We start from the raw sequence: 23,262 nt of genomic DNA on the forward strand, positions 1-23,262 counted from the left end.
GAATCAGACAGATGGGGATGAAAATATCTGCTTTATGTCTGATAAAGCTGATTGGGAGTCTAAAGCTTAGACCCAGAAACAGATGGGTTTTCTAATATCTGCCCGGAACCAAAAAACAAACAAATGAAAAAACCATAATTAAACCCATACATGTGGTCACAGGCAGGCCTTCTCAGCAAAGGGCAGTCTTCTGTGCAGCAATGGCCCACTTATCCTAGGGCCTCAGAGGAAAGTGGGTTTCCTGAGGACAGCCAAGCCCACCAAGAGCCTGCAGAAGGGCTGAGCCACATGGGCTACTCAAGCAGACCAGCTACACATGCTACAGGTAGCCACACACACACACACACACACACACACACACACACACACATGCCCCAGAGGCAAGGAAATTCTCACCCCTCCATGCAAATATATGGAGAGGGGCTAAGAATACTCCAATTGCTTAACCTTCGGGGATGAAGTTCTAAAGAAATGGGATCTTTTGGAGGTGGGAGGGAATTAAAAATGTGCAAAGAATGCAAAATGTCTTCACTACTTCATTCATAAAATACTGATTGAGGATTTTACCCAGTACCAGGCTCTGTGCTAGGATCTGGGACTGAGATGGCCAATACTCAGACCTCGCCTTCTATAGGACTGACGCTGTACAAGAGAGAGAGCCACATAAATAAATCACCGTAGACAAACTCTAATCGAAGCATAGACAAAGGGATGGACAAGGCTTTGCAGGGGTGCCCTGAGTTGTGCTAGGAAGGATGAGTAGGGCAGTGAACAGCCTTGTATGCAACATTATTTGGCATAAGGGGTTTGTGGGTCACAGTTGCAAAAGGAGAGAACGGAAACGAGTTGTTTTGGGGGCACAGAGAGTATTTCTGTGTGGATGGGGACCTGTGCAGAGGAGAAGGTGGGGCACAGGTGGCATATAAGACATGCCTGGGGAAGCACCAGGGCTGGCCTGGGAAGCCACTGTAAGCCACACTCAGGAGTTGGTGCTTGATCCTCAGAAAAGGGGGATCCCTTAGTGCTTTTTAAGCAAAATTGACACGACCCAATTTGTTTCAGGACAATCACTCTGGCAGCAAATGAAGAAGATAGAGTGGAAAGAGGGAGAGAGAGGGAAAAGAGCAAGAGAGAGACCTAAGGTGGGAGAACCAATTAAGAGTTAACAAACTATGGGGCACCTGGGTGGTGCAGTCGTTAAGCATCTGCCTTTGGCTCAGGGCATGATCCCGGAGTTCTGGGATCGAGCCCCATATCAGGCTCCTCTGCTAGGAGCCTGCTTCTTCCTCTCCCACTCCCCCTGCTTGTGTTCCCTCTCTCGCTGGCTGTCTTTCTCTCTGTCAAATAAATAAATAAAATCTTAAAAAAAAAACACAAAAGAGTTAACAAACTAATGCAGAAGAAAGAGGTTAAGGGTCAAGATTAGCACAGGGTGATCAAGAAAAGTAAAGAGACTCAGCAGACATTCCCCAGGTAGAATGAGCAAGATGTGGGAATTAAGTAGGCCTGGGAGGTGAGTGGGAGGGGATCCAGGGCAAAGAGGCGTTCTGTTTGAGTGGTGAGGCAGGAACTGACACTGGGAACGAAAGAGGAGCAGGTTGGGGGAGAAGACATTGAGTTTTGTTTTGGATCATGCTGTGTTTGAGTTGCCTGAAAGATAGCTAGGAGGATGTGTCGAGCAGGTGCCGAGAAATGAAAGTCTGAGCTCAGGAGAGAAGTCGGGGCGCAGACAGACATGGCAGCTATCGGTTTAAGGGCTGTAAGGGAAGCTATGGGAGTACTGTAAGAGCAGTCAGCTATGCAAGCAATGAGGCACGGAAGAGAAACAGGATGGTACAGGGGACCAAACAGATGATGGGTGTCTGGAACAGAGAAGAGGTCAATGAGGACACTTCCATGAGGGAGTGAGGAGGTCTGGGACATAAGGATGGTGGAAGAACCCTTCAATGAATCATGGAAGAGATCAAATTATTCCTCCTTCTAGATGTTCAAGGCCACACTGTGTCTTTGGAGGGGACAGTTTTCTCACCCATGTTTGTCCTGTGACATTCATCTTCCAGGGCTGCCTGGAAAACTAACTGGGTGAGAGAAAGAAGGTTGAGGACAATGGCTCAGCTTCCTCCTGTATACCCTCTGGAAGAACCTTCTCCTTGTTCACCAAGAGAGCAGAGCAGGGCCTTAGGAACACCTTCCCCCAAAAATCTTGCCAAAGCTCTGCATTTACAAACATCAAAAGGAAATCTAATATCCTCCTTCATGGGTTAAAGGAAATCTAATATCCTTCTTTATGGGTTTAAGGAAATCTAATATCCTTCTTTTCCTTCCTTATGGATTTCTCACCAGTGAAGACCACTCTGCCTAACAGTGATCCCTGCCAGGTCCCTTCATGACCACACCATCTGCTCCGGTCAAAAACTTGGCCAACTCACTATGCTCACCTTTCTCCAGCCATCAGAGCTTGGCACAAGCTAGCCCATGTGCCTGGAACATCCCATTCTTTCTACAAAATTTCTCTTGATTTCTTCAAAGTCATGCTTGAATCTTACCCTGTCTATGAAGCTTCTGCTCATTTTCTGAGTCTGTACGTCAACTGAGAGGCACACCTACTACTCTTTGACTACAGACTTGGTCTAAGTTAACATTTTTTTCCTACAGAAATCATGTCATTTGTCATAATTACTTAGGGAAATAAGCAGACTTTTCTGGATAACCAGAACTCTGCCTCTAAGCATCAATATTTTATTTGCTTCGTCAAATGGACCAATATTTATTGAGCACTGACTTGTTAGGTGCCAAACACTGTGCTACACGATGGAGATTTTAAACAAAGAAAAGTAAACACAGAGAAAGTATTCATTACATAGGCCAAGAAACAAGCCTGGGCCTCCTTTAGGGGATGAAAAATTTACATCTTAATTGCTCCCACTGCCTTGTTTGATAGATCTTCCTAAAGCAGATTATTCTCTTCCCCGCCTTCTTAAACAGAGAGGAATGAACAACATCTGAGACATTTGTGTTGACTTGGGTGCATCAACTTGAACATTTCTTTTTTTAATTAGAAAAACAATATGTTCCTTGTGAAAAGTTGCAAAAAAAAAATTTTTTTTTGAGTCACCCATGGTCATACCATCCAAAAAGCAACCGCCACTAACATATTTGTGTATCTCTCTAGGCTTTTGTCCAACCAATTTTAGGAAGTTTGCCATAATAGAGATATAATATATTGAACACAAAAGTTCATAGCTTGCTCTCTTACAAGTTCCCAGTATGGTGTAGCCAGTTTTCCAGGAAGCATCCTTTGTTGAACAATGTCAACCAGGAGAGAAATCCCAGGCCCTGTTTTCCCCCACTTCTCTGGCCCCTCCTGCCCCCATGCAGGGGAGCAGAGCTCACCCCATCCTCTGCTGTGACAGCAGAAGCTTGAAAGAGCAGAGGAGGGGTGGACACAACATGCCCAAGGCTGAGAAATCTGTAGGACCCAAGGATGAATTAAGACAGAGTACTCCTTATTTCTGGAGAGAGGAATCCCCTACCCAGGGAGTAGGGTAGGGCAGTGGGAGGTTCTAGCCACTGAGACAAGAAGAAATAAAAGGGAAGCATTGGGGAGGTGGAAAGAGATGTCCAGGAGAAGCAGGGGCTTCCATTCTCCCCCCTCACCACTGGCAGAAAGTGGAGATAAACCCTCAGAGGCTACACTGTACCAGCTGAGAAGGAACACCTTCTGAAGGCTATCATCTAAGCAGAGAAGACCATATGTCCCATCTTAAAGACGCACAAGTTTCCAACTTTTCCATTTCCAGAGGATCCTTGTGCACAAACCCTGAGAGACAGAAAAGGGACCTTTAATATGTGTTGTATTTGTAATAGAGGGACATCTCCCAGGACTACAAATGACCTGGGAAGGAAAGCATATCCCTGCTACCTGTTCAGGACATAGTCTCACCTTCATGCACCCCAAGGAAGTTATAGACTGCTTATAGAATGTGAAGGGTAGTTGGCCCTATACAAAATGGCCCCAGAACACCCACAACTAAACATCCATTGTTCTTCCTTCGCCTTCAGTACAGTGACTTGCAACCTTATCTGCATGTTGGAATCACCTGCATAGCTTCCAAAACTACCAATGCCTGTGTCTCACTTCCGGTGATTGGATGAATCCATCTTAGGGGTGGCCTGGATTTCAAATTACTTTTTTAAAAAAAGATGTTCAGGTGATAATAGTCTGTGTCAGATGTGTTTGAGAACCACTGCTTTAATGTCAGGTCCTGGAAATCACTCTCCTCTTAAGTGGTCTAGAGCCATTGCCCGGGGTAGCCCATCGCCCCAACTCTAATCCAGAATGTTCTAGAAAAGCTTCTAGAATATATCTGAAATAGGGGTAAATGAATTTGGAACAGTGCAAATAAAATGCATGAACTGTAGAAGTATAACTCTTTTTTTTTAACATTGAATGTGTCTGCTCAGAGACCTCAGCCTTTTTCTGAATAGCTGAGCTGGCTAAAGAAGTGGCCACCAGATAAGCCAAATTTAATGGCATCTCGGTAAGTCTATGGGTTATGTGTTTATCTATGCATATGCTCATAGATATTTAGCCTAAAAGTTGATGAGTTCAAACTATAATGTCTTCCCTGAGGGTTCGAGCAACTTGATAGCCGGTATCATATTAATGCTTCACTGTGTGGCATCTTGAAAAGAAACTCTACACCCAGGAAGTTCCCAGTAAATGTCCAGACTGATCTTTAGCACTCCTGTTGCTGCTGATTCTCCCAGATCTGGCTAATGGACCAAGGAACAGCCCCAACTCCTAAGTGACAAGGCAACTCCTTATAGAAGTGGTATCTGGGGTCTTCTTGGGGATATCAAATATGATCTCTTCCCAATTAAAATATTCCAGATGAGTACTGTTACTGGTTCCCCAGGGAGGGCACTGACTAAGAGAGCTAAAAGCAATGAGTTCACCTTGCAGCCTCCCACTCGGCTGCCCTTTAAATGTGAACACAATTATTTTACTCAGTCCTAGCTGGAGGCCGCCCCAAGCTAGAACAGGTTCTCTGAGCATCCTTGAGAGATCTGGACCAGGGAGAGAGCTGGTCCTCAGAGCTCCTGGCTGATGCAATCTGAGGACATTCCCCAGAAGACAGACTCCTCACTTCTTAGTGCAAAACAATAAATTAAAAGTTTAGGAAAACAATCCTAAACATCACACTAATTGACTTCAGAGACAAAAGGCAGATCTGGCCCGTGATAGCTCAGCTCAGCCTCCAGCAAAGGCCAGAGAGTCTGTGAGGGGCGTGGGTAAGCCGTGGAGGGTAAGTGTGTTCTGTTGTCGTCACTGCCACAAGCACACACGCGAACCGAAGTGTTCTTGCCCTCTGACATGTCTTTCTTGTTTACCTTTCTTTCGAAAATCTTCTTTTCCTCTTATAGCAGAGGCCTTCGTAGAGAAGGTCTAATGATGTATTTCATTAAATCCAATCTCAGTTATGTTTTACCTCAGTGTGCTATAGGGGATCCCCCAAAACTCTTAAGAAAGAAAGAACTTAAAATGAATATTTGACACCTCCGGGTACACTTTGATCTTAAATAAAACATATCGTTTGACACATCTGGGAAGATAGAACAATTGGGGGAGGAGGGAATGACTTTTTTAAAAGTGATACAAATAACAAGGTATTGCAAGACTCCAAAAGAGTGAGAAGTACAGTGCTGTCATGACACAAATTGCACCTGTGGGCCCCTTGCTGTGGACAGATCATTCTGAGAATAGCCTTTTTGTAGAATGAATGAACCTCTGACCATTTTTCTTCCTGAACCCTCTATTCTCCTAAGTACTTCCTAACTATGGCATTAGTAACCACTCTGCCCTCTAAATGTTCTTGATTTCCATGATACCACTCTCTCCTAGTCCTCTCCCTAACTTTCTAGATGCTTCTCCCCCATCCTGCTTATGGGCACATCAATCTCAAGGGGTAGGCTCTCGGGCTCTGTCCTTGGCCCTCTTCTCTTAGGCTCTCCCTAGATGACCTAAAACACTCCCGTGACTTCAGCTCTTATATGTAAGGTGATGGTTCCAGAGGTAGCTCTCCTGCCAAGGTCCACTACATCCCATCACTTCCTGGACATGGATTGGCCATCATTGAGCTTCCTCAAACTCAACATGCACCAAATGAAACGCATAGTGGTTCCTAAATTCTCCTTGCATTCCTGAGCTTTGCAACTGGCACCATCTTCTACCCCATCACTCAAACAACAAATTGGATTTCACCTACAAGTCCTTCTGCTCACCCCCTTCACCCAGTTTATCATCATTTGTCGCAGTTAGGAATTGCTTTGGGCTGCTGGATGAAAATGACAGATACTGCAATGACAAACAAGAAAAGATTTACTTCTTTCTTATATAGCATGAAGTTCAGAGGTAAACCATCCAAGGCTGAGGCACTGGGTCGGCCATGTCATCGGGCCCCTACACTCCTGGCCTTTCCTCTCTGCCATGCTCTTCACGAGGCTCCTATCCTTAAAAGCACACATTGGCTGTTCCCAAATTTCAGGCAGAAAGAAAAAAAGAGGGAAGAGGCAATCCAGGTACTTCATTTGGCTCATATTTCATTAGCCGTAAAAAGAAAGCGTAGAACAGCTATTAGTGGGGCAAGATAGAAATCAGGGCCACCCATCCTACGTCTTAATAGCTTTCAAATTATCCCCAACCATATTCTTTTTCAGGCCCTCATCATTTCTCTTGTGGATTACTTCAATAGCCCCCTAATTAGACTCCTTGCCTACCACCTGTGCCCCTCACAGCCATGATTGACACGGCCGCCATAACTATCTTTCCTGAATGTGAATCTGATCCCTGCTTAAAATCTTCCAGGGGCTCCCCTGTAGCCCTCAAGAAAAAGCCTACCCTGCCTTGCATGGCCTTAAGACCTTCCCGGTCGGGCTCAAAACCATTTCTGTGCCTCCTCTCACCTCTCATCCGCCAAGTTCCAGACACACCCGCCACACCTTCATCCCGGGACATCTCAGTTGTCTTACGCCACCCCATCTTTACAAGCAGTGTCGCTCTGTCTGCAATGAAGACACTTTTCTGTGTAAACAACGATTAAAGATTTGAGGAAGTACCCACATTGCAAGACCACCTGTTCATACAGGAGAAACAGTCAGCAAAACACGTTCTTTGTTACACGTGTATAAACACCACCATTTTGAAACACAACAGAGCTGCCTCCTCTGTCTTCAGAAATAATCTAAAGATGCCTCTCCAAGAAGAACGACGTGGGAGAGTCTCCCTGTCACTTCTTCCGTGACCTAATTAGTCTGGACTTCCACACGTCTAAGAAGAGAAGGGGGAAAATGCAACTTCTCACTCAAGAGTCCACCTTGCAGCCGAGACACCCTATGTAGATGAAAGCAAACCAAAGGAAAAGTGAATAATGATGAAAGAAAAGGGAGTGATGATGAAAGAAGAACTGTACCCCCAGATACATGGAAACTCCTGCAAAATGCATCCACCAGCCTGGATTCTGACCTGAGATGTGTGGCTTGTGTGCAAGAACAGAGAGAATGGAGAAAAAGCAAGAGGCTAGTTGAAGCCCAGGTGATGGTGCTTTTCCTGGTTTTCTAAAACACTGCACTGCTTCCTACAAGTGCCAGGAGGAAAAGCATCACGGTCAAAGGTTACCTTGGGGTAGACAAGGGTGACGGTCACGAAAGGTGACATGTACCTGTGTGTGTGTATGTGATGCCCTGGGCACAGTGCCCTGGCTCTTTGGAGACCCCTGTGGAAAATGGGACCCTGAGTCTCTTTTGCCATGTGTCAACTGTCTCCTTCCTGGGAGCCTCTGTGGACCTTGTTCATGTTCGTTCAGGGTCGTCCCCTTTACTGTAAATAAATGTTGCCATTGGAGAGCTGGCCTCTCACCCCCATAGTACTAACACTTGGCTGCTTTTTCCAGCACACACATTACCAGGAATGAGATTGGTAAATGAGTCGAGTGTTCTGGAGAAAGAAATATAATGATCATGAGGCTGTCCAGTGACAGAAACTGCTAAGAACACATATCTGCTGTCTGTCGATTTATGTTACGGTAGCTCTGTGGGAAGATTCTTAGAAGTGGTAATGAGAAAAAAAGAAACCAGGGATCATCGTGTTTCAGTGACATTTCATCTTGCCAGTTACTGCTTCTTCACTCTGTACTCCTTAAAAGAAAAAGAAAAAAAAAGCATCTTTTAGGCACAATTGATTAAAGAGAAATAGAAGACAGGACAAGAAAGTTCCAAAATGCTCCTCTGCTACAACCCAAAGCAATTTTTCGGAGAGGGGTTGGATAGATTGTATAAAGAAAATGAGTGTTGGGAGAAAGGAAGATTGAGTCACCATGTAGGGGAAAAAGCACTACCTACCTAAGCTTCCCCTATGTGAGCATGCACTGTAGTCATGTTTTCAGACACCTAAAAAACTGGCCATCAAGACTAGAAGACTTTGGGGCACCTGGGTGGCTCAGTTGGTTAAGTGCCTGACTCTTGATCTCAGCTCAGGTCTTGATCTCAGGGTCATGAGTTCAAGCCCCATGTTGGACTCCACGCCCAACTTAAAAAAAAAAAAAAAACTAGAAGACTTTGGTGTGATCTGAGATTACCCTCAAAGCATCACCCAGCAGAGCCCCTGATGAGTGAGTGCAGCCCAGGAATTGCCAATTGCCCTTGTACCAAGGCCCTATCCTAACTTGACATTGTCCAGCTCCAACGCACTGGCCACATCACTGGCTCCCCATCCTTCTTTTCTTCCCATCCTCTCGTATTCCTTAATGTTCATCAATCCATAACATGGCAAGGAAGTCCAGCACCCTAAGAGAACACTTGTGACCTACTGTGTCTAGCACGCCATTGACTCACTTGACATCGTATTTGAAGAGTACGTCCTACAGCGACGAAGAGAACTCTCTGGTCCGCGATCATTTGCTTGGCGGCCCTTTGCCTAGTAGTAAGAACTTGGGTCCATCTTCATTAATCTTTGGCTACGCCAGGGTCGTCAATAAAGTTGCAGTAAAAACAGACTTGCGGTAAGCAGCGGCAGCCTGTGGCATAGTTAACCACACGTGCGTCTAACAACAATTTTGGAACAAGACCAGGTACAAATCAATACAATACAGTGGATCTTGGATATTTTTTTTTCTCTCTTCTGTGAGTGATTGCCTGCTGCCCAGAGGAAGTTTTCTTTAACTGAGGTCCTACAGAGATTTCATGCATTTGGGAGAAAACTGTGAAGGCATAGAGGAAACTGGTTACACGTGAGTAGGTGTTTCCTAACTTTCGAGTTTCACTTTTGTGTCACACACACTTTTAACCCAGTCAAGGTGAACTAGACAAATGCCACCATCCCAAACTAGGCCAGACTGATGGTCCTGCCTGTGTCATTTCTGAAGCTGAGGCCCCCATGGAAAGCCACCACCTCTGATCCTAGCTCCACGGCCAGGCCAGTGGCAGGGACAGGCAGCTGACTGGCTGCAGAGAAGTGACCAGAATAGCAGTGTTTCTCTCCTCTCCTTAGTTGGTGGCGAACAACTGGCTATAGTCTTACTCTCTTTGTTTCTCCTGGAAAGATTCTAATCTGCTTACCAAATTATCTACCTATGATTTTCATTGCTGGTTGGTTGGTTGGTTTTTGCATAAGCTCCACGCCCTATGCAGGGCTTGAACTCACAACCCTGAGATCAAGAGTCACATGCTCCAATGACTGAGCCAGCCAGGTGCCCTTTCATTGATGTTTTAAAGCAAAGAGGTTGGGGTGCCAGGGTGGCTCAGTCAGTTGAGTGCCCAACTCTTGGTTTCTGCTCAGGTAGTGATCTTGGGGTTGGGAGCTCAAGCCCTGTGTTGGGCTCTGCACTCACCCAGAGTCTGCTTGAGATTCTCTCTCCCTTCCCCTCTGCCCCTCCCTACCCCTGCTCACTCGCGCTCTCTCTCTCTCTCTCTCTCAAATAAATCATAAAAAGTAAATTTAAAAAATAAAGCAAAGAACTCCTGGGTGAAGGGGAAATGGGGAATTATGTCAGCCACACATTTTTTTCTCGTTTTCTTCTGAAACTGTGGCAAGGACAGTAGATACCCACCAGTAACTATGGCATGACATCTCTACTATTCCAAGAATTGTACATTTCAATTTGTTTCCCAGTATAGGTTGCACAAAGCCCCCAGGGAGCCCTTTATTAATACTTCATTCACCAGAGAGAACGCAAACAAAGCAGGCAAAAAGTTGCCATGTCTGATGCAACTTCTTTTAGGACTGAACCAGGCGCTGATGCAAAACTCCAGGGAGTCTCAGAGTTAACGCCACCTAGGAAACTGAACTTTCTCGGAGGAGCTCTTTCTTTGTGCCACCGGCGTCTGCCTTTGCTTTGAAGCCCCCATGCCTTTCTTTCGCTTGGCCACCTGCTACTTACCACACTTAAACTAGAAAACCAGAGGACGAGAGAGGGGCTCAGGCTTCTGCACAGCAAGGCCTAGAACGCTGTGGGGACAAGCAGACGTGCACAGGAAGTAATCACATGCCCAGCTTCTGAGCACTCATCCCCGAGGCCCGCAGTGGCATTTCTACAGCATTCCAGAGGTTTCACAAGTTCCCATACACAGCAGAAGGCACCTTCTTCAGGCGGGTACGATAGAAGTTGGGAAAAGTGTACTCAGGGCCCATTCTCGGGGATGTGAATTCAAATTCTTGGAAATTTCAAAAGCTGATTTGCTCCCTCGTACCCTCCAAAGAGAAGAGGAGATGCCTGAGTAACCCCTCCCAACCCTCCGACGTGACCACAGGAAGTTACGTGAAGACTTCTGAGATGACTGGATGCCCATGACGACACCGCCCATGTTCCCACAAAAGCTTCTCTCCCCCTCCCTGGGCTGCGGTCACTCTGATGAAAATGCTGAGACACGGAGAAACATCACCACGGTCTCAAAAGGTCATTCTGTCCTTGCTGTCCCCAGGCTTCCCGGTGAGAAAGAGCAGCACTAACTGTTCATACTGAGTGTGGCTTTGACTCAGCTACATCTTCTAGGTCTTCTTGAAACTGAGGTGGAGTCTTAGCACGGAAAGTTCCAGACTTAGCGTTTGTTTTCAAAAGAAACCAGATCTACAGACTAAGGGGTGAAGGGCTGGGCCACAAAACCTCATCTCCCAGGAAAGCCCCTTAAACTCGGACAAAATTCTGTCTTTTGTCACCTGTGGAATTTCACCAGAGCTCATAATCGTGAAGTTTCTAACCCACAGACGAACATCGGGGGGGGATAAAAAAGAGAAAATATTTAAACCTAGGTGCCAGGCCAGGTGAATATGGGGGTTTTTTGTGGCCATTCCCATAAATTCAGCCAACAGATTAAACCTTCCTTTTCTTTCCCTTTTACCTCCCTAGCGTCCTGCCACCTAAGGAGTGATAAAAATTTAAGGGGGAAAATCCAGTTCAGATTGATTTTTTTTTTTCAGATTGGTTTTCGAAATGCAAGTGATAATGACCAAAGACTTTTAAAAACTCATTTCTAAATGATTTCATCTTTCATCCTGAAACACATATCACTTAATTCAATACTCTCGAGCAAGACCACGCTTTTGTTAACATTCCACATTTCCTTTATTGATTATCGTAGGCCATCCTATCCAAGGGGAATAGATGATGAACCAAGATAGCTCTCTTTAATTTCTAGGTCATAATAGTTCTGGTGAAAGCGAACTGGAGGCCCGTCCAGTAAAAGAATGACCCCAGTAATGGCAAGGTGGAGAAAAGCAAAAAAAGAAGACAAAAAGGAATTTTTCTTGCTGATGTTATCCATATTATATTGAGACATCTCTCTTTCTCGCTCTCTCAACCCAAGACCTAACAAGGTTGGTAGCTAGAAAAGCCAGAGAAACTCAAAATGCTCTTGGGTATTCATCTGAGGACAGTTCCTTTCAGTAGGACACATGACAAGAGTTGGAGGCCAAGTTCCCCCACCCCATCCAGGCTTCCCCAGGGAGGCATAAAGAAAGCTCGTCCTGGGTGCTCTCCCACCCACCGCAGGACACCCAGCCCTGCAGGGCGAGGTCACTCTGGAATACTCAGTCAGCCTCAGATACTGAGAAGTACATCATGGTGTGTGTGTGGTTTCTTTAAAAATACGGATATGAAAAACAGACCACAGACACTCTCTGACAAGTTGTGTAATTTTTCTACACAAATCAAGGCTTGAAAACTCTTGGAGGCGATAAATGGGAACATGGAACCAGGGTGACAGGACACCGTGAGTCATCTCGACTTCCTGCTGGTCACAGACACCCTACAAAAGCTCCATGTGTCTCAGATTTTTGCTGGGGGCTTTCCGTCTGAATTCATCCTCCATCCGATAGCTATGGCTTGCCCCTTCTTTTCATTTCTCCCTCGGCATCACATTCGTCTGAATCCTTGCTGGTCTACAAATATCGTCATTGTGTTACGCTGGGCATTGGGTTTTTAAGTGTCAGCGTCCTGCGCTCAGCCTTACGTGAGGAGATAGCGTAGAACATTTCTAACTGCATTCCTGTGATGGTATGTAGCTGCTAAAAATTTTTTTAAATGGTAGGAGAAGGAGATTTAGAGTATCCACTTATCTGGATGAGCACTGAGTAGTATGGATAGAACTGTAGACATTGTACACCTGAAACTCCTAACACTGTATGTTAACTACACAGGAATTAAAATTTTTTAAATTAAATTAAAATTTTTTTTCAGATGGTGGTTATTTTCATAACCCTGGGGGTGGAGGTTGAATTAGACTAATAGATAGAATTTTAGCAACTTTAGGTTTTTCTCCAGATTCTCCTTAAACTTGTAGTTCTTACGACCTCTTAGACTATAAAAACGAACAAAAAAAGAAGACTGGGAAGGAACGTTCATTTATCGGTGATACAAAGAGGCAACAATAATAGGTTTTTGTTTTGTTCTTTTTCTGAATCAGATGATTCTGTTTCTGATGTCTGCCCACCCGGCTGGTGGGTAATGCAGTCCTAGTCATGACTCTTCCCCACTTTGTGGATACTGAGTGCTGCATGGTACCAGAACACGGAGGAAGGGGGTGGAGGGAGGGAAGGTGCTGGGAGGCTAAACTGTGGAGGCTCATAGCCAACACTCCTCTTCCTGCTGCCACTGGATACTGGTGTTAAAAATTATTCTGAAGGTAAGGAAGACTTTATCCAAAAGACAGCTGCATGGAACTGGGAAAAATGTGGGTTATGGTCAGGGGGCAGGATGAGGGGGTCAGTGGATGGAAACTTGCAAAGTAGAGCCATCAGGGGTGGGGGGATTCTGGCTAATTGGCTCAACAGAATCCTTGCTGAAGACACACCAGGATGACCAGACACCAAGGAGGGAGGTGAGGAATTTGCTCAGATGCAAAGGATGGTGTTAACTTAAGCATGGGGGTTCTTTCTAAATGACCCATCAGGATTCTTGCTCAAAGTGGGCAATGCAGGTCCAACAAAGACGAACACAAGGTCAAAGTATAGGCTTAGAGGAGCCTCACTAAAGTTTAGTCAAGAAAAGAGACTTTGTCACTGATTGCCTGGCAAGGTCTAGACGTTCTGCTCTGAAAGGATTCCCTCGTAGTTGCTGTGTCCACAGACCACCCATGGGACCCTTACAGCTACTCTACAGAAAATTGGCCACGATCTGTAGGAGGCACTTGGCTTGAGAAGGGCTTGGGATTTTCCATGCATAGAAACCCCAAAGTTGACCTCTCCTTTTAGTTTTATTGAATCTCCCCCTCCCTACCCACCAACACAGAGCCAATGCAACACCTCAATTGCAAATACTTTCCTTCACCCACTTCCTTTCCTGGAATACCCAGTTGACCCTACTCAAGCAACAAATATTGGGTAGGGTTGCCTTCTGGGTACCAACAAACCATGCTTTGGCTTCATACTACAAAGGCTTGGTTTCTTGGGATAGGAGAGGTGCAAACACAAGAGGGAACACAAAAATAAATATCTCAGTATATTGTTTCTCAGTCATCCATGGAATGACTTAAAACATAATGGTTTGAATATGTGTGGTTTTCTATTGCAGTGTTTCACCGCATACCTGCAAATACTATAGTATTGTCTAGAATGCTAGTAAAATTATTTCAAGTTCAGGATATTCTGCCAAAAACACTTGACTTCCGGGTGCTGTATACCCTGAAAAATTACAAACCATTAACATTGTATGTGTGAAAATGTGCTGCGCCATGTCAGGAGCATGGTGGCTGTAGACCATTGCTTGTTGATTCTGAATTACATCATTGGATTCAGTGGGAGAAAAGGAAAAAAGAGAATTCCTTGTGTCTTGGGGAAGGGAACTCTCGGCTAAGAACAGGAGGGATCATGGCCCCCTTAATGCTGAAGTCAGAAGATTCATCAGAGGACGGGAGAACTGACAGATAAAATACAGGATACCTAGTTCAATTTGAATTTCAGAAAAACAATAACAATTTTTGTATATGTGTGTATACCATGCAATATTTGGGACATATTTACACTAAAAGTGTTTATCTGAAATTCACATTGAGCTGGGTGCCCTATATTTGTATATGCCATATCTGGCAACACTAACTACAGGGCCCTTTTTTAAGTATCAGCTGAAGCCATTGATAATATGGTTATTGAGCCTACAAAGGGCGCCATGTTTAAAATCGTGCCCTAAACTAGACACCAAAATGGGCAGGTCAAATATTGTAGCAAATCACCTTATATCTTTCTGGCTTCCAGTCCTGCACTGCCTCTCCCGGCCGCAAGCTGGAGCTGTCACTGTCCTGGGTGGATGGACACGTGTCCCAAGCTTCAGGCAACCAGAAACACGTTGTTTCCTTCACAGGTTTCTCTCAACTTCCAGTCCCAGGCCCCGGTCTCAGACCTCTGCTCTTCTTTCTGAACACTCTCTCTCAGAGAACATCTTTCCTCGCTCACAGATTCCACTACCACTGAGCAGGTCTCTGCCTCTGGGGGTTCAGGCAGCAGCCCCACTGTTGAGGTCCACTTGGGTTTCTCATCATTTCTTAGACTCAGCCAGCCAGAGCAAAACCCACAAGCCTCCCTTCAGACCAACTCCGCTTCACATCTGTGGCACCCTGGTCTCCACTGGCCCCAACCTGCTGGCATCTTGCATGGCCCCCTTTCCTGCCTCATACAGTCAGACCAAGTCTCCACACTGTTTCTCTGTGAATCGTCCCTCACCCATAGCCTTTCCCAACGCGGCCACGTTCATCTCAGCCTACCCCTCACATCTCAAATCGCAACTCTCCCAAACCCATGCTTTTCCTCTCCAAATCTGTCTCCTTATTACTTCCATGGCTTCTGGCTTCCTGCAGGGCTCAATCGAAGCTTCTTTTCCTGCTGTTCAGGGCCCTCCATAGTAAAGTCCTACCCTGCCTAGAAATGTAGGTTCCTATTTCCCACCACGAACCTTCCTCCATGGCCTCTTGGTCTCAGAAGATGGCTTCCTCCTTTCTACCCCAGCTCCACTCTCCCCTCTGAGGAAGTGCTCAATCCTACCCCTCCCTCAGAGACAGAGGAAATTCTCTTCCTTTGTGAAGATTTCTCTAATCTGACCTTCCTGGGTCTCTTTCTACACTCAGTCTTCACCTCACCGTGAAGTCCTGTAAGGATAAAATGGTGCCATTTTCTTTGTTTGATAAAGGGGATGGAGGTGGTGGCCTCCTTCACCGAGATCCTGGCTTCCCTCAGTGATGGGGTTCAAAATGCATGACCCCCTAAATATGGTACCTAAGCATATTGAGTATCTTAAGTTGAAGGAGTTTGAGAAAATGGCAGACACAAGAAAGTCACTCAAGAGTGGCCCTCCCACCCTGTTCCCCTGAAGCAGGTGACAAGACTGTGGTGTGAGAGGTACCTTCCCCAGACCTGCAGGGAAGGACAATCCTTCTCTCCGAGACAGGGGGACACTGAGAAGAACCAAACACACAGGCCTCCCTAAGTCTCCCCCAGTTCACTACACCTACGTCACAGCCTTTCCTATCACACTTCTCCACAACTGTCCCTCTTCATCACACCCAGCATAAAAACACTCGCATTGAACCATCTTTACGAGTCTGCATTTCCTTACAAAAGTTCCTGTATCACATAAAGCCGTATTAAATAAATTTGTATGCTTTTCTCTTATTAACTTCTCCTTGTAAGTTAATTTTCAGACCTAGCCAGGGCCCCTAAGAAAGTCAAGGAAAACTTTTTCCTCCCCTACATCTGTATCCTCTTGGTTTGGGGGTGATGGGCTCTGGAGAAATATTTTCCAGCTCTGCAGGGAACATCCCCTCTAGACCTGGGCCTCCAATATCTCCCATACCTGGGTCCTCGTATCTGAGTCCCCAGAGCTGGTGGAACCTATACGCTAAGAACGGAGCTTCCTGGGGTTCAGGCTTCATTTCCAAATGGAAATGAGAAAAATCTAACTTGTATTCACCGTAATAAAATTTTCCTAAGTGATAACTTCATACTTAAGTAGTGCTTAGGGCTTTTTCCGGCCTAAACATTTTTTCAAATGTTGTAGTTTTTTTTGCACTGGTCAATGCTAAAAAGCCAGCTCTTTCTGGAAACTCCCATTTCCTGATTTCTTATATCACTGTCTGCTTCATCCAATGCTGCCTAATTAGCATCCTGAGTTCTCGGGGCACCTGGGTGGCTCAGTCGGTTAAGCATCTGCCTTCAGCTCAGGTCATGACCCCACGGTCCTGGGATCGAGTCCTGTATCGGGCTCCCTGCTCAGAGGAGAGTCTGCTTCTTCCTCTCCCTCTGCTTGCTGCTCCCCCTACTTGTGCTCTCTCTCTCCCTCATCCTCTCTCTCAAATGAATAAATAAAATCTAAAAACAAAAAACCCAGAGTTCTTGTACCTCACTGCTGTCTGCCAGTGGTTTCCATGATGCACTCTCCAGAAAATAAATCCATGTCCGACACAGGTCTTAAAGCTCATGGTGAATCAAGTTACAGTTGGCCTAAATCCACTCTTTCTTTCTGAAATTTGGTAAGGATCAATTTCTCTATAAGAGTTATCATCCTCTCAAACTTCACGGCCATCCAGGGGAAACAAAGATGTTGATTCTAAATGGCCATTTGCCCTTGATTCTGATGGGTTGGGACAGTCTCGAATAAGGAACAGTATCCAATTCTGATTGGAAATGGGTAGGGCAAAAAAACACATATGCAAAAAATATTTAACAGGTCAATAATTAGCAGTGTGCTTTCCATGATATCCTGAAGTCTTACTCTAACTAGCAAGAGGAATTCTGTAGAAGGTCGATTCCAACTGGGCCCCACCCAAGGATGGCCATTGATTGATCTGGGGACGGGATGGAAGGGAGCAGAGGACAGAGGCAGTGAAGCCAGTTAGGAAATTATGGCAGCAGTCCAGGTGAGGTAATGAGGGCCCGAAATAAAATGGTGAGGGCAGGAAGAAAAGAACATGCTTAAGAGACCTTGAGCCTGGGTGTGTCTGAGAACTATCCAGGTGGCCCGCAGGAGCCATTGGCTTAAAGAGGTGATGAGTAGAGGGAAACAGGGAAGGCAACGTCAGTGAGGAGGCCCTTCCTCTGTGGGTCAGGGATTTGGGTTCCCTGGACCTGAACCCATGGGTTTATGACCACATTCTGCAGAAAGGGATGTGGCAGACTGCAGTACCCAAAGTTCTGTTCTCAAAAGACAGTGGGAGACACAGAAGCAGAAGCCATGCTACCTCATGGCCAGGTGACAGAATGCACCCCAAAATAGAAAGCAGCATCCTGTCCTCTGAGCCAGAGCCCAGGGTGGCTCTGGGGGAAGTCCATGAGGAACGTGCACCTGTCGGCTGGAGCCTGGGAGCGTTGGTAGGCAAACTTTGACAGAGGAAAAGAAGGTCCAGAGCAGCTCTGGGGACAAAGAACACCATGGGGGCCGAGCCAGAGACCACGAGAGAGACCCCAGGGGCTCACAGAAAAAACGGGCTGGATCTGCATTCTAGAGGAGGGACACCGGCCAGTGAAATCCGAGTTCTGACAGTGAATCTGACCTCATTTGTAGCCACAGGCTGGCGGGGCCTGGAAACATCCGTGTTACAAATAGACACACACCCGAACTTATCACATTACATTACAACCCCAGTTTACATAACTTTCTCCCTCACTGCTCCGGAAGCTTCTGGGGCGAAGTTCCTCTGTACGCTCTCTGAACAGAGTGCACGCATGTGGGAGGTGTGGGTCTAGCGTGGCCTATATCCGGCTGAAACCCCAAGAGGGATCTCACTGTAATACAACCGTGGAACCGCGTTGCCTGACCCTAAAACAGCGTCATTAGAAAATTCCAGTTTAAGAACAAGAAATCAACATTCCTCCTGGGGATACTGCGAGTCCCAGAATGACGCTGGGGCCCGGGAAGTACCTGGTCCCTTTAGCGATGGTCAGCAAATTATGTCTATGTCTGCATTTCTTACTACACGGGGACCCGCTGAAACTTACTAACTGGGCTGCTTGGCCAAGAACAGCCAGCAAATTCAGAGAGAGGGGGAAATTCCTTTCTTTTCAGGGGCTGGGAGGGGGAAGGCAGGTTAATTAAGGGTTTTGGAGACCAAAGTCTAAGCAACACACGCGTGCATGTACCCACACCAATTTCAACCCCATATCCGGGACTCTGGAGAGAGTCACTCGGGCCAGGAAGAGGCACCTAGAGATTTCTTGAAAATAGGGGCCGAGAGGCACTGAGAACGGAGCTTAGAGGAGAGGCACCTGCTACAGAGAGGCCACAGGTAAGCAAACAAAGCCACCAATTCAATCTGCTGCCTCAGACCGCCCCCCCCCCCAGGAAGCAAAGTCTGGGGGGAAGGCCAACTGCCCCCCAAGAGGGACTCTAGGAGTCACTAAGGCAACACGAAAGCCATAACCTGACAGAAAACCTTTGCAGCTGATAGAGAGTAGGACGATTTTCGTGTCCCCAGCCATGGATACAGACACTGCTCCCCAGTTTGCTTTGTGGGGTCATAACATAGGGTAACCCCATTACATTCCAGTTGTCGCACCCCGGCCCCATCATTTACGGTCACGCTGGAGCCGGGCCTTATCAGTGAAAGTGAATTTAAACTTGTTCCTCCTGATGGTCCTGAATGGGAGCTGGCCTGGAGGGGTGGGGAGCAGAGATGCTTGTATTAATGGTACATAGTGTTCCCCCCACACATTTTCCCCCCGCAAAGTCATGGACTTTTTTTTTTAACTGCTCTCTGAAAGAGGCACACATTGCTGTACCCTCCACTCCTCCTGCTATTCTCAAGCAGGAACAGACACACTCCCAGGTCTGGGCAGGGGGATTTTTCCAGCACACTGTTGGCCACAGTGGATCAGAGGAAGCTCTTTCCCAGCTCTGCAGAGAACTGTGTCCAAAGCAAGAAAAATAAGTAATATTGATTACAGTGTTTGAAGAATTTTAAAACAAGTGTTTGGCATTCCAGCTTGCTTTTCTAGTCTTAGCATTTGAGAAAAATCCTGCATTTCCAGATAGTAAACTATTTGGTATGGGGCTTTTCAAAAGGGCCTGGTCATATTTTTCCTAGGATCTACATGGTAGAGCGAATATCTGCCCATCACCACTGCTCGAAAAGGTTACAGAGTCAGTAGTAGCTGGGACGGGACAAAGGTGGCACAGAAATATCAATTCTAGAATGAGACGCATACAATTTAAAAGCGTACTAATTTCTCAGTCTCCCGTTAAGTACGGATTTGCAAACACCATCAATGCGAAAGAGGCAAAGATACATCAGGCGTGTATCCTGCCCTCGAGCACAAGTCATCCTGGTGTTTGTGATAATACACATGTGTCCAGGACCAGACCAGAAGCAGAGATGATAAAGGTGCTTGTAGAAGTTCAGAAGACAGACAGACAGCCGGACGTGCTTTGGGGTGTGCAGAGGAAGGGAACTTCTCCAAGGGCCTAAGAGACCTAAGCGGAGTCCTGCCTGCAAAAAACAGAGAGGACTGATGCTTGGTTTGCAAGAGCAACTGAGAAGATTCCCGGGGAGGGCACACACTGCCCATGTGGACACTGACCACTCCTCCCTGTATGAAGACCCCCAGAACAGGGGCACACGCAGAATTGGAAGGTCAACTCTTCCAGGCTCCTTGGGACCACGGCCAGCTTCTTTGAAAAGGAGAAGATAAACTAAAGGTGTAGGGGGAAGCCAGCTTGGTAACTCCCCACCCACGCACCCGCCCCCCCGCGGCCCTCAGAGCCGGAGGGAGGGGAACCGAGAGACTTCACTCCCCAGGCCTCTGTGAGGGGGACAGAAGCACCTAGAACAGGCTGATCAGCTGTGTGGGCTCTGTTTTGGGTAGCTGCCTGATGTCTCTGTCATTGTCACAGCCAGTTACAAACCCCAAGGGACTCCCCATTTGTCCCCAGCCCTCCAACCAGAGGGAGAGCCTGGAAGTGTCCGAGTGTTCCAGCAACGGGCTGTCGGGTGAATCAGCAGCCTCTGCGGCCCCGTCGCCTGGGTGGGCTCCCACCCCAGGCTGGATGGCTTCCAGAAACCCCTGTGACCCTTTAGTCAGTGGGTCAACTGAAACCTACGTTGAGGAAGTGGCTTTTGAGCTGAGCCTTGGAGAAGGAAGGGGATTTGCCGTCTGGGTCAGAAAGCGGCTCACAGGCAAAGGTTTCACACAAAGGCCTTCAGGGAGGAAAACAAGAAAGGAGAAGAAAAGGTGCATTTCCAGGAATGAACACCCATCAGATCACAGATTCACATTTTTCCCCTTCCCTCTTGCAATCTTCCGTCACGTGTATCAGCTCGGACTTACAGCGGGGGCAGAGCCTGACCTCGCTCCAAGTTTTTCCCACATCCCAGCGCTCTAGTTCTCCTTCTTCATAAAAGTCCAAAGAAACCTGTTCACGTTCTTAAGACATTGCCCGCACCCACGCCTGCCGAACACCTGGGATGTGTCGGCCCCGTTCACGGTCCTCGGTTAAAACTCACCACCACACCCAGCCCCGTTTCACCTCTTCCTCCGTGAAGATAAGAGTTCTTGCCTGACGTTGGTCCCCCTGGGTTATGAAAGGCAGGGACGTGTCTCCTGATGGGGAGGGACAGACCAGGGGGCTCAGGCCTGAAATAAGGGCCTCCAGCCAGAGTCCCACCCTGGGTGGGTGAGGCAGGACTGTGAGGCTCCTCGGGAAAAGGAGTCAGTGCCAGTGTCAAGTTTGCTCTTCAGAATGTGGTCTGGAGCCCAGCGGCCCCAGCCTCCCTGGGAGTTTTATAAACAAGACAAAACCTCAGGCCCGGGCCCCAGAGGGACTGAATTAGAATCTGCATTTGAACCTCTGAACGAATGGATCTGAGAGTATTACTAGTAATAGACAAAACACCATCCATCCCCCTGTGGCATCTTGTTTAATCCTCAGAACACCCTGGTATCTTATCTCCTTTGTACAGATAAAGAAAACTGTGGCTCAGAGAGGTCGAAACTAACTTGTGACACATCATATATTTGGGCCCCCATCAGCTAGAATTCAACATTCTTGCCTTTTTCCACTGCAGCTATGGGGCCTTTGCTCCACCGTGGAGAGCAGCCCCAGTGTCTGCCCTCACAGGCCGGCGGCGGGGGGGGGGCTGGGCAGGGCTTGCAATGCTCTGCAAAAGGTGAACCCAAAGGGCTGTGGAAGGTCCCCCACCGAAATTCCTCACGGAGCCCAACACCTTCCCAACTCCTGCAAAGGCCCAGTCTCAATAAGCAAGGACCCCCAAGCATGTCTGTGTCTAATTGAGAAAGGTTACAGAAAAACCATTTCTTCATTTCTGCTAACCATCCAGAAAGCAAGAGAGAAATGGTCGAAAGCCACAGGACAGCCATTTGGCAAAGCTTTTCAGCACAGCCTTTCTATTTCTCCGTTTTGCAAGCTCTGGGGGTCCACTGAGACTTCCCCAATCAAGCAAGGATCCTTTTCTGAACATTTTGCAAGTCTTTCTTACAAAGGCCAGGAAACGTGACTCGGCAGAGCCATCAAGGTCCTGAGGTGGGTTTTTAAGGTCCAGATTGCAGCAGCCTGCGGACTGATCTCACCCACCACGTAGGTCCTTCACTTCGGTACCAGATCCAGCTTCTTAAACCAGCCCCTTTGCCCTGTGGATCCCTTGCCTGAGGACTCGTACCGCTCCTGGGACTCCAAGTCCGTATTCACAGCCTCTGCCAGCAAGCCCACTTGACCCACGAACACTTGGCACTCACCCAGAGTAGAAGTAAGCCAGCCTGGTTTCTTGAGGCCACCCAGCTCTTCTACTGCAATTGCTCACCGACGGGGCCCTCTTGGACAAGCCAGATCGACACAGCAGGGAAACCAAGCCAAGGCCAAAGGCATTGCAACAGATCCATGAACTGGGTGGCCTCCGCTCAGCTGTGGGTGTCACACGGAGCTCGGGGGAAGTGTTGTGTGGGTCAGTGTTCAACAGTGCTCTCCAAGGGAGAAGTGTGTGCACACCCATCCCTACATAGGTTTGTTATAATCTTTGCTGTTATACAAAGACATTCCGCATAGACGAGTGACTCTCACAGATGCTTCCACTGATTGGTGACACACATATCTTAAACTTACAGTGGCAGCTGCCAAACACGTGTAGCTTTAGGGCGTCTGGGTGGCTCCGTCAGTTCGGCGTCTGCCTTTCAGCTCAGGTCATGATCCCAGGGTCGTGGGATCGAGCCCTGCATCAGGCTCCCCGCTCAGCGGGAAGTCTGCTTCTCCCTCTTCCTGCCACTCCCCTTGCTTGTGCTGTCTCTCTCTCTCTCTGTGTCAAATAAATAATTAAAATCTTAAAAAAAAAAAGTGTAGTTTTGACGTGAATGTGGGCTGATATCTTTATTTACATAAGCACGTAAGAGGAAACCAAAATGACAAGTATCTGTGTCAGAACTTCGCTCGTTGGTCCATGATAAGAGGCACTTCTTTGCAGAATCAGATCATAGGTTTCAAACACTAGTATATTTTCTCAATTTTTTGGTGCCGTCACAATGTAATAACCACACACGAGTACACTGAAATCTGTATTTTTAACATCATCTCCCTCACTTTTTTTTTTTAAGTGATCTCTGCCCCCAATGTGGGGCTCCAAGTCACGACGCCGAGATCACCAGTCGCAGGCTCCTCTGACCGAGCCAGCCAGGCGCCCCTCCATCACTTTCTCCAGTCTCGGCCAAGGGTCAACAAACTTCTGCTCTAAAGGGCCAGATAATAAATATGGCCAGCTGTGCGAGCGGTACCGTCTCTGTCA

General features: G+C 47.1%; 2 long non-coding RNA genes across 4 annotated transcripts in view; both read right to left on the minus strand.

Moving 5' to 3' along the window:
- LOC103664893 overlaps positions 1–22,644 on the minus strand; it is a 125,229-nt gene extending 102,585 nt beyond the window's left edge. For all 3 annotated transcript variants that reach the window (XR_569152.2, XR_005838810.1, XR_005838811.1), the window contains exon 1: positions 22,226–22,644. This is a non-coding gene — a long non-coding RNA (uncharacterized LOC103664893). The remainder of the gene's footprint in view (positions 1–22,225) is intronic.
- On the minus strand, positions 6,356–10,861 carry LOC103664895. The gene is made up of 3 exons (XR_005838812.1): positions 10,437–10,861; positions 8,893–9,101; positions 6,356–8,196 (listed from the first exon to the last, which is right to left on the minus strand). It is a non-coding gene; the product is annotated as an uncharacterized LOC103664895 (long non-coding RNA).
- Positions 22,645–23,262: the final 618 nt, after the last annotated feature.

Source organism: Ursus maritimus, unplaced genomic scaffold (genome assembly GCF_017311325.1).
Source record: "Ursus maritimus isolate PB19 unplaced genomic scaffold, ASM1731132v1 scaffold_30, whole genome shotgun sequence".
In the NCBI taxonomy this organism is placed as follows: Eukaryota; Metazoa; Chordata; class Mammalia; order Carnivora; family Ursidae; genus Ursus; species Ursus maritimus.